The sequence below is a fragment of the Coturnix japonica genome, chromosome 1, assembly GCF_054131305.1.
Source record: "Coturnix japonica strain WE chromosome 1, WE-NBRP24, whole genome shotgun sequence".
NCBI classification, from domain to species: domain Eukaryota; kingdom Metazoa; phylum Chordata; class Aves; order Galliformes; family Phasianidae; genus Coturnix; species Coturnix japonica.
In genome coordinates, this window is record NC_140663.1 from 150,807,444 (window position 1) to 150,815,203 (window position 7,760).

General features: G+C 43.7%; 1 pseudogene; it reads left to right on the plus strand.

The window, feature by feature from the left end:
- The first annotated feature begins 6,701 nt into the window (after positions 1-6,701).
- Positions 6,702-7,397, plus strand: LOC146762783 (uncharacterized; annotated as a pseudogene).
- The last annotated feature ends 363 nt before the right edge of the window (positions 7,398-7,760 follow it).

Genomic DNA, 7,760 nt, shown 5'->3' on the forward strand with positions numbered 1-7,760 from the left:
CCAGTGCAGAGTCCACACAGCCAGATATGTGAGGTTGAAATAGCACTGGAACAGGTAGCCCAGAGAGGTTGTGGTCTCCTTCTCTGGACATGCCCAAAACCCAACTGAATGCTTTCCTGTATGACCTGATGTAGGGAACCTGCTGTAGCAGGGGGGTGTACTAGGTGATAGCCAGAGGTCCTTTCCAACCCCAGTGATTCTGTAATTATGGCCAAGGTCTCAGTGCAAGCTTATTTCAGTTGGTACTAAATATCAGAGTTCTTGTTCACTGCAGCTGACAGGAAATCAGCATTTTATGTGGGAGTATTTTACATCTCTTATCAAACCCATGTGAACATTCTTTCTTTCTTTTTTTTTAATCTAATTAAAAATAAACAAGACTGACACCTTTTTCTTCACATTTGTAATATTTGAAACACACACACAAACCCATGTACGTTTACATCTAAGTAAAGGAAGAAAATATTTGCCTCCAAAGTTTTCATCTAAAAGAAGAAATGCAAAAGTATGTTAATAAAAGCAACTCCTTCCACTGGTTATTATTCTCCCTTCTCACTCATGCATATTACTGTGATCCAAGCGGAGAATGAGCAGACATTCAGACCTTCCTTAGCATGCAAATGAAACATCAGCTTATGCATTACCCCCTGCATCTGAAAGAACTTGTGAGCCGCAGCATAACTTTGTTAAGTAAAATGTGCATCTTTCTCAATTCCTTCAGCACAACCAGGACACATTTTCCATCCCTGACATGTAGAACTAAACCTAATCAGAATGACAGTAAAACTGTGAGAAAAGAGTGGGTGAAGCATATGACAATAGATTATTATTTTATTGATCTGGAAACAGGATCACAGAATGGCCTGTATTGAAAAGGACCACAATGATCATCTGGTTTCAACCCCCCTTCTATGTGCAGAGTTGCTGACCACCAGACCAGGCTGCCCAGAGCCACATCCAGCCTGGCCTTGAATGCCTCCAGAGATGGGGCATCCACAGCCTCCTTGGACAACCTGTTCCAGTGCATCACCACGCTCTGTGAAAAAAACTTCCTCCTAATATCTAAGCTAAATCTCCCATTTTAGTTTAAAACCATTACCCTTTGTCTAATCACTATCCACCCTTGTAAATAGTCTTTCCCCCTCCTGTTTATATGCTCTTTACAAATACTGGAAAGGCAAAATGAGGTCTCCCCAGAGCCTTCTCCAAACTAAACAAACCCAGTTGCCTCAACCTTTCCTCATCACCTCCGAGTGCATGCTCAGAATCAGATACAGTGGGTTATCTGATTGATTGCAGAATCACAGAAGATAAAATCGTAGAATATCCTGAGTTAGAACGGACCCACAAGAATCTTAGCATCATAGGACGGTTTGGTTTGGAAGGGACCTTTAAGATCATGTAGTTCCAACCCCCTGCTATAGGCAGGGACACCTCCCTCTATACCAGGTTGCTCACATCCCCATCCTTGAGTGTTTCCAGGGAGGCAGCATTCACAGGCTATCTGGGCAACCTGTTCCAGTGACTCACCATCCTCACAGTAAATAATTTCTTCCTGATATCTAGTATAAATCTGCCCTCTTCCAGTTTAAAGCCATTTTCCCTCATCCTGTTGCCCCTGTAAAAAGTCCCTACCTGGCTGGAGGTGTCCCAGCTCTCTCATTATCTTGTGACCCTTCTCTGGATTCATCTGAACTCGTGGCACAGGACCCAAAAATCAGACCAATCATTCCAGAGTGGTATCCAAACATTCTTTGTACTCCAGCAGCTTGGGACTGTACCTACTGCCCTGGGCAGGCTGTTCCATGCCCACCGCCCTCTGCTGAACCCCCTGTCCCCAACCCTCAGCTGCTCTCCCCTGGCACAGCTCCATGCCATTCCCTCGGGCCCTGTCGTTATCACACAGAGCAGAGCTCAGTGCTGCCCCTTCACTCCCTGTCAGGAGCTGCAGACACCATCAGGCCTCCCATCAAATCCTCTGCTCTGGGCTGAGCAAACTCAGGGAGTTCCTAAAGATTTACCTGAGAGAAATAAGGATGGGCCATGGAGCAGATCCATGTGTAAGCAAATCTCTGCATGCTTTTACACCAGCTGAAAGACCAGTCCTTTTCTGTCCTGCCTGTGAAATATGCAGAGATGCAAAACTGGTGCCTGCAGTCCCTCACAGCAGGCATATCTCCTATATTCCAGCTCTTTAAATGCATTCACTGAGTTTTAGTACTCGATTTAGCTCTTTTCTAACTTCATTTCACAGAGAACAGAGGATGTTTTTCGGCTGTGACACTTAGCTGAACTCTGCTTTGTGTGCAGTTAGATTTACTTCTAACACTTCTGAATGTCGTTGCCCGCATTATTGCTTTTGTCCCAGACACTTTTTTGTTGGTTAGTTTTGTACTGAAATCACGGTTAAGCCATTCAGCATGGTATTTTCTCTGTGGAGTGAAAAGTGTTTGAAAGCAGTTGAAGGTCACACGTATTATAACAAAACAAAAGGGAAAAATAATAGGGCATCCATTCTGAAGTCCTCAGACATCCAACATATTATTGCCTTGGTGATTTCTGCGTGGATAAGAAGGGCTGCAGAGGGAAGGAGGCATCTTAATCCAGCTGTTCTTTTCAGCATACACAATGAGAGGGATGCAGTGTCCTGTTCCCCAGCCCCATTCTGCCATCCTGTTGTAAGCCCATAGAGATGCCTGGAGAAGATAACTCTCTGCCAGCTTACCATAGCAGCAAGTGCTCAGTTTGTGGCTGACCACAGTGACACCTCTGGTTTTGATCAGAAAAGCTTCACAGCATTGTTCCAGAGGGACTGAACTCTGCAGTTCATCTACTCCCAAGCCAGGCTCTGGTGATTGCAACCTACAGTTCCTTCTCTTAACAAATGCTTCTGTAAAAGTGCCCTAATCTGGGATCTGTGACCAAAGCCAAATTAGGCAAAGCTACTAGATTCCCCAGGTAAAGGCACAGCTTTTTCCTCCACCACAAGAAAAAAAAGAAAAAAAAGTACCTGAAACTATCATGCAAAACAGAAGAAAAGGAGTAGGTATGTATCACATCTGTCCCTTTGTACGCAGCACTGGTGAGACTGCACCACAAATACTGTGTTCAGATTTTGGTCACTTAACTGTAGAAGGGTATTGGGTTGACTGAGACTATGCAGAGAACAGTGAAGCTGGCAAAGGGACAAGAAAGTAAGATTTATAAAGATTGCCTGAATCAGTGTTTGGTGTGGAGAACAGTAGACTGAGGGGGGACCTCACTGCTATCATCTATAACTACCTGGCAAGAGGCTGCAGAGATTGAGGGTGACAAGTGAGAAGACATGGTGAAAAGCTCTCGGCTTGCAATTGGGAGGTTTAGATTGAACAATAGGAAGAATTCATGAAAAAAAAAATATATGGTCAAGCATTGGAATCAGCTGTCCAATAAAGTACTGGAGGTATTTAAGAGACAAGTGGACACAGCACAGGGAGACAGGATTTAGTGGTTGGACTTGGAAAGTCAGCTGATATTTGAGCTTAATGACTTTTAAAGTCTTTTCCAACCTAAATGATGCTATGATTCTGTTCTGTGATTACAGTTCCTTCCTCTCTCCAGGTTCTTCACACTTTATTCAAGAACAACCTGCCTTGCTTGAAGTGTAATTAATTTAGTTCTGTGTGGATCTTTCCAGCCTGTCAGTATACTCACACTTTTTTTTCTTTTTTTTAATTTTTTTTAACTTTTTTTTTTTTTGTAATGTTTTACTTCTTCTTTATTACTGTATTTGTCTTCAGTCAGATAGCTCATTTAGAAGCAGATGTTTAACACCCTTGAAGCTGTGAGCAATTTTTCAAACATCACCTTTACATTTCCTTTTAATTACAGTAGTTTCTGCGCTGCTCCTATCCACCACCACGGGTAAGCAGAATCATAGAATCATTAATGTTGGAAAGACCACTAAGATCATCTAGTCCAACCATCAGCCCGTCACCACTGTGTCTGCTAACCATGTCCCTCAGTGCTACATCTACACGGTTCTTGAACACCATCATGAAAGCTGACTCCACCAACTCCCTGGGCAGCCTGGTCCAATGCATTACCAGTCTTTCCGAGAATATACTGTTCCTCATACCCTACCTGATCCTTCCCTGGCATAACTGTTGAGATCTAGTGACTGGGGTAGCAGACAGTCCACCCAAAGTAGTAGTGCAAAAAGCTCTGGGCATCTCTAAATGACACTGGGATCTCACAGCTGTTAAGCAGAACTTAGTTCAGAAACCTACAAACAACATAATTCTCCAGTACAGTGCAAATGGAGAGTGGAGTGACTCTGAGGTGTCGAACACTGAGGTCACTCCACTAGGAGGCTGCACAGCTCCATCCCCTTGAGCAACTGTCTTCCCACACAGCCCTTGTTTTCTGAGTCCTTGTATAAGCCTACATCTCTCATGGGCACCATCTTATTCCTTTGCCTGTAAGTCTGCACTCTAGCAACAAAGCCCTGACTAAACATCCAAGCAGTTCAGCACAGTCATTAGCCCCAGATGTTTTTTTCCTTCCCTGGGCCAGACATTCCCTCAGATGGGGAATATAATTCCCTTAGAGTACATAACACAATTCAGATCCATGAGTTAGCTTGGAGACCAGAAGAATTAAAGACACTTTACTTCCCTATCTATACAACATCATATATATTATATTACCACAGTGCTCAACCAAGGCTAATAAACCCTACTCTGCATTTGGAGGTAATAAACCTGCTGCTTGGATCTCAGCCAATCTCATATCGTTGCCAACCTAAAAGAGGTACCAAAGCAAGCTAGTGACAAAGTAGTCTGAATAAATATTTGGGCGCTTGGCCTCTGTTGAACTCCACACTGCTGCAGCTCTGTTGCTCTTAGTGCCTGAGCTAGACAATGTAAAGCTTGCTCAGATATGTATCATCATCTGCTGTGGGCAAATATTAATTCTGACCTGGTGCAAAGAAGGAGAGAATAAGGTTCTCCTCCTTTTACCTCCCAGAAGTGGAGTTATATATGAGACTATTTCTCTGAGCATATATTGTCATGCTGACAGAACTGGCTGACAGAGTGTCTTTGATCCTCCAGACAGAGTCCTAAATCATGAATCCAGGGTCCACAGGAGAAGGATATTTCAAACAGAGAGTGTCAATATTAATATCTCGTTTCACTGTTTTTAATCAGCTAAAATTATTCAGCGGGGCAAATTCTGCTCTCTATTATCCTGGTGCAATTCATTGATTTTGAAATGGCCAAGTGTAATTGTGCGCAGAATTTGGCTATTAGTGTAATTTTAATAAAAGTTTCTTCATGTATATTTCATAAATCTATTATTTTGCAGCAAGTGTTTTCTAATCAGAGAGGAGAGATCTCTAGAGGTTGTTGCTCATTTTGTAAGGTAGGCAAAAGGTAATAAATACCACTGCATTAGAACTGTAAGTGAAAGTGCAAATTAGAAGTTGCTTTAATGCGAGAGTAGATTAAATATGGTACATTTGCTTAAGTATCTTTATAATGTAACTTGGCTTTTCATCTTGATCTTTGGTTAAAATGACTTTCTCTGGATTTAACTCTTCATACATGCTAGAATACCTCTGCACAATTGGAATAAACACCACTTTTAAATTAAATGCATATTGTGCCAAAGTCTTCCCTCAGCAATATCTATGCATAGGAATTTATAACAGGATTTAAAATCAGAGCTGAAGGTCACCTCTTTTGTATCACAGGCCATTACATTTCTTCTCTGTAAGTAAATCCACTAACTTTGCTCAAATTAAAACAATTCAGCCCCCCTGAGATCTTACTGGTAAGCACATCAGACAGAGATATCTGAAACAGAGCTCTAACAGATGCTAAAGGCCCATGCAATGCTACAAAACAAAGAGATGCAGTACTCTTGTATAGCAGTAAAAACCTGGAGTCCCTCTCTGAAATGAGAAGAGCTCACCCTTGCTTCTGAGTGCATGAATCTGGCACAGTGAGCGAGGACCAATCCATGAGGGTTGTTTATACCCCATAAAAGGAAAGATCTGCTCTTCCCAATTCACCTAGTTGCCTGAAGGTGCAAAGGACAGCAAAATTACAAATCCATCTGTCCTGTTCTGGGAAAGCTTTCAAGACCCTGAAGATGAAACTCTGTTTGCATGTCATCTTTACATGAACGCGAGACTGTGCTCATTAGTGGCAATGTACGCCATATTCTCCCTGTAGGCTGAGCGGAGATGGAATAGCTGGGAATTTGCCATGCTTCATGGCAATTGTCTGACTTGGTGTTCTTCCCATGTGAAATTGGTCCGATACTCTTGTTTTCCTCTGTGTTGTTAGAAATTTGGATCAAGGAGGACCCAGGGAACTACAGGCTGGTGAGTCTCTCCTCTGCACCTGGGAAGGTAATGGAACAGGTCTTCCTGAGACAGCCAGCAGGGCTTCACCAGGTGAAGGTCATGCTTAACCAATCTAGTAGCCTTCTATGATGGAGTGATAGCACTGGTGGACAAAGGGAAGGCAACTGCTGTAACTTACCTGGACTTGAGCAAGGCCTTTGACATGGTCTCACACCACATCCTTATCTCCATATTGGAGGGATGTGGAGTTGATGGATACTTGATGTCCACTTGATGGATAAGAAATTGGTTGAAAGGCCACAGACAGAGAGTGGTGATTAATGGTTCTGTGTCCAGGTGGATGCTGGTAATGAACTGTGTCCCCCGGGGGTCTGTCTTGGGATCAGTGCTCTTTAACATCTTAATCAATGACATCAGTGACAGAATTGAGTGTGCCCTCAGCAAGTTTGCTGATTACACCAAGGCAAGTGGTGCAGCTGACACAGTGGAAAGAAGGGATGCCATTCAGAGGAACCTCAACAGACTTGAAAGGTGGGCCCGAGTGAATCTAATGAGGTTCAACATAGCAAAGTGCAAGGTTTTGCACCTGTGCTGGAGGAATCCCAGGCATTTATGCAGACTAGAAGGAGCAACCCTTGAGAGTAGCCCTGCAGAGAAGGACCTGGGGTTCCTGATGGATTAAAAACTTAACATGAGCCAGCAGTGTGCTCTTGCAGCTCAGAAAGGAAATGGTATCCTGGGCTCCAACAGAAGAGGGGTGGCCAGCAGGGACAGGGAGGTGATTGTCCCTCTCTACTCTGCCCTTGTGAGGTCCCATCTGGAGTATTGTATCCAGGTCTGGAGCCCCCACTTCACAAAGGACAGAGAGATGTTGCAGAGGTTCCAGAGAAGGGCTAAAAAGATGATCAGAGGGCTGGAGCAACTCCCCTACGAAGAAAGACTGAGGGAGCTGGGCTTGTTCAGTCTGGAGAAAAGAAGGCTGCGGGTGACCTCATTGCATCCTTTCAATACTTTCATTGCATCCTTTCAAAAAGGTAGCCTATAAACAGGAGGAAAGTCAACTCTTTACAAGGGTAGATAACAGCAGGACAATAGGAAATGGTTTTAAGTTGAAGGAGGGAGGATTTAAGTTAGATGTCAGGGGAAGTTCTTTACTATGAGAGTGGTGAGGTGCTGGAACAGGCTGCCCAGAGAGGCTGTGGATTCTGTGTCCCTGGAGGTGTTCAAGGCCAGGTTGGATGGGGCCCTGGGCAGCTTGGTCTAGTATTAAATGTGGAGGTTGGTGGCCCCGCCTGTGTTGGCAGGGTTGGAGATTCGTGATCCTTGAGGTCCCTTCCAACCCAAGCCATTCTATGATTCTGCGAAATTGCCTTTATCTTATTTCATGCTCTTTACTATGAAGTTACAT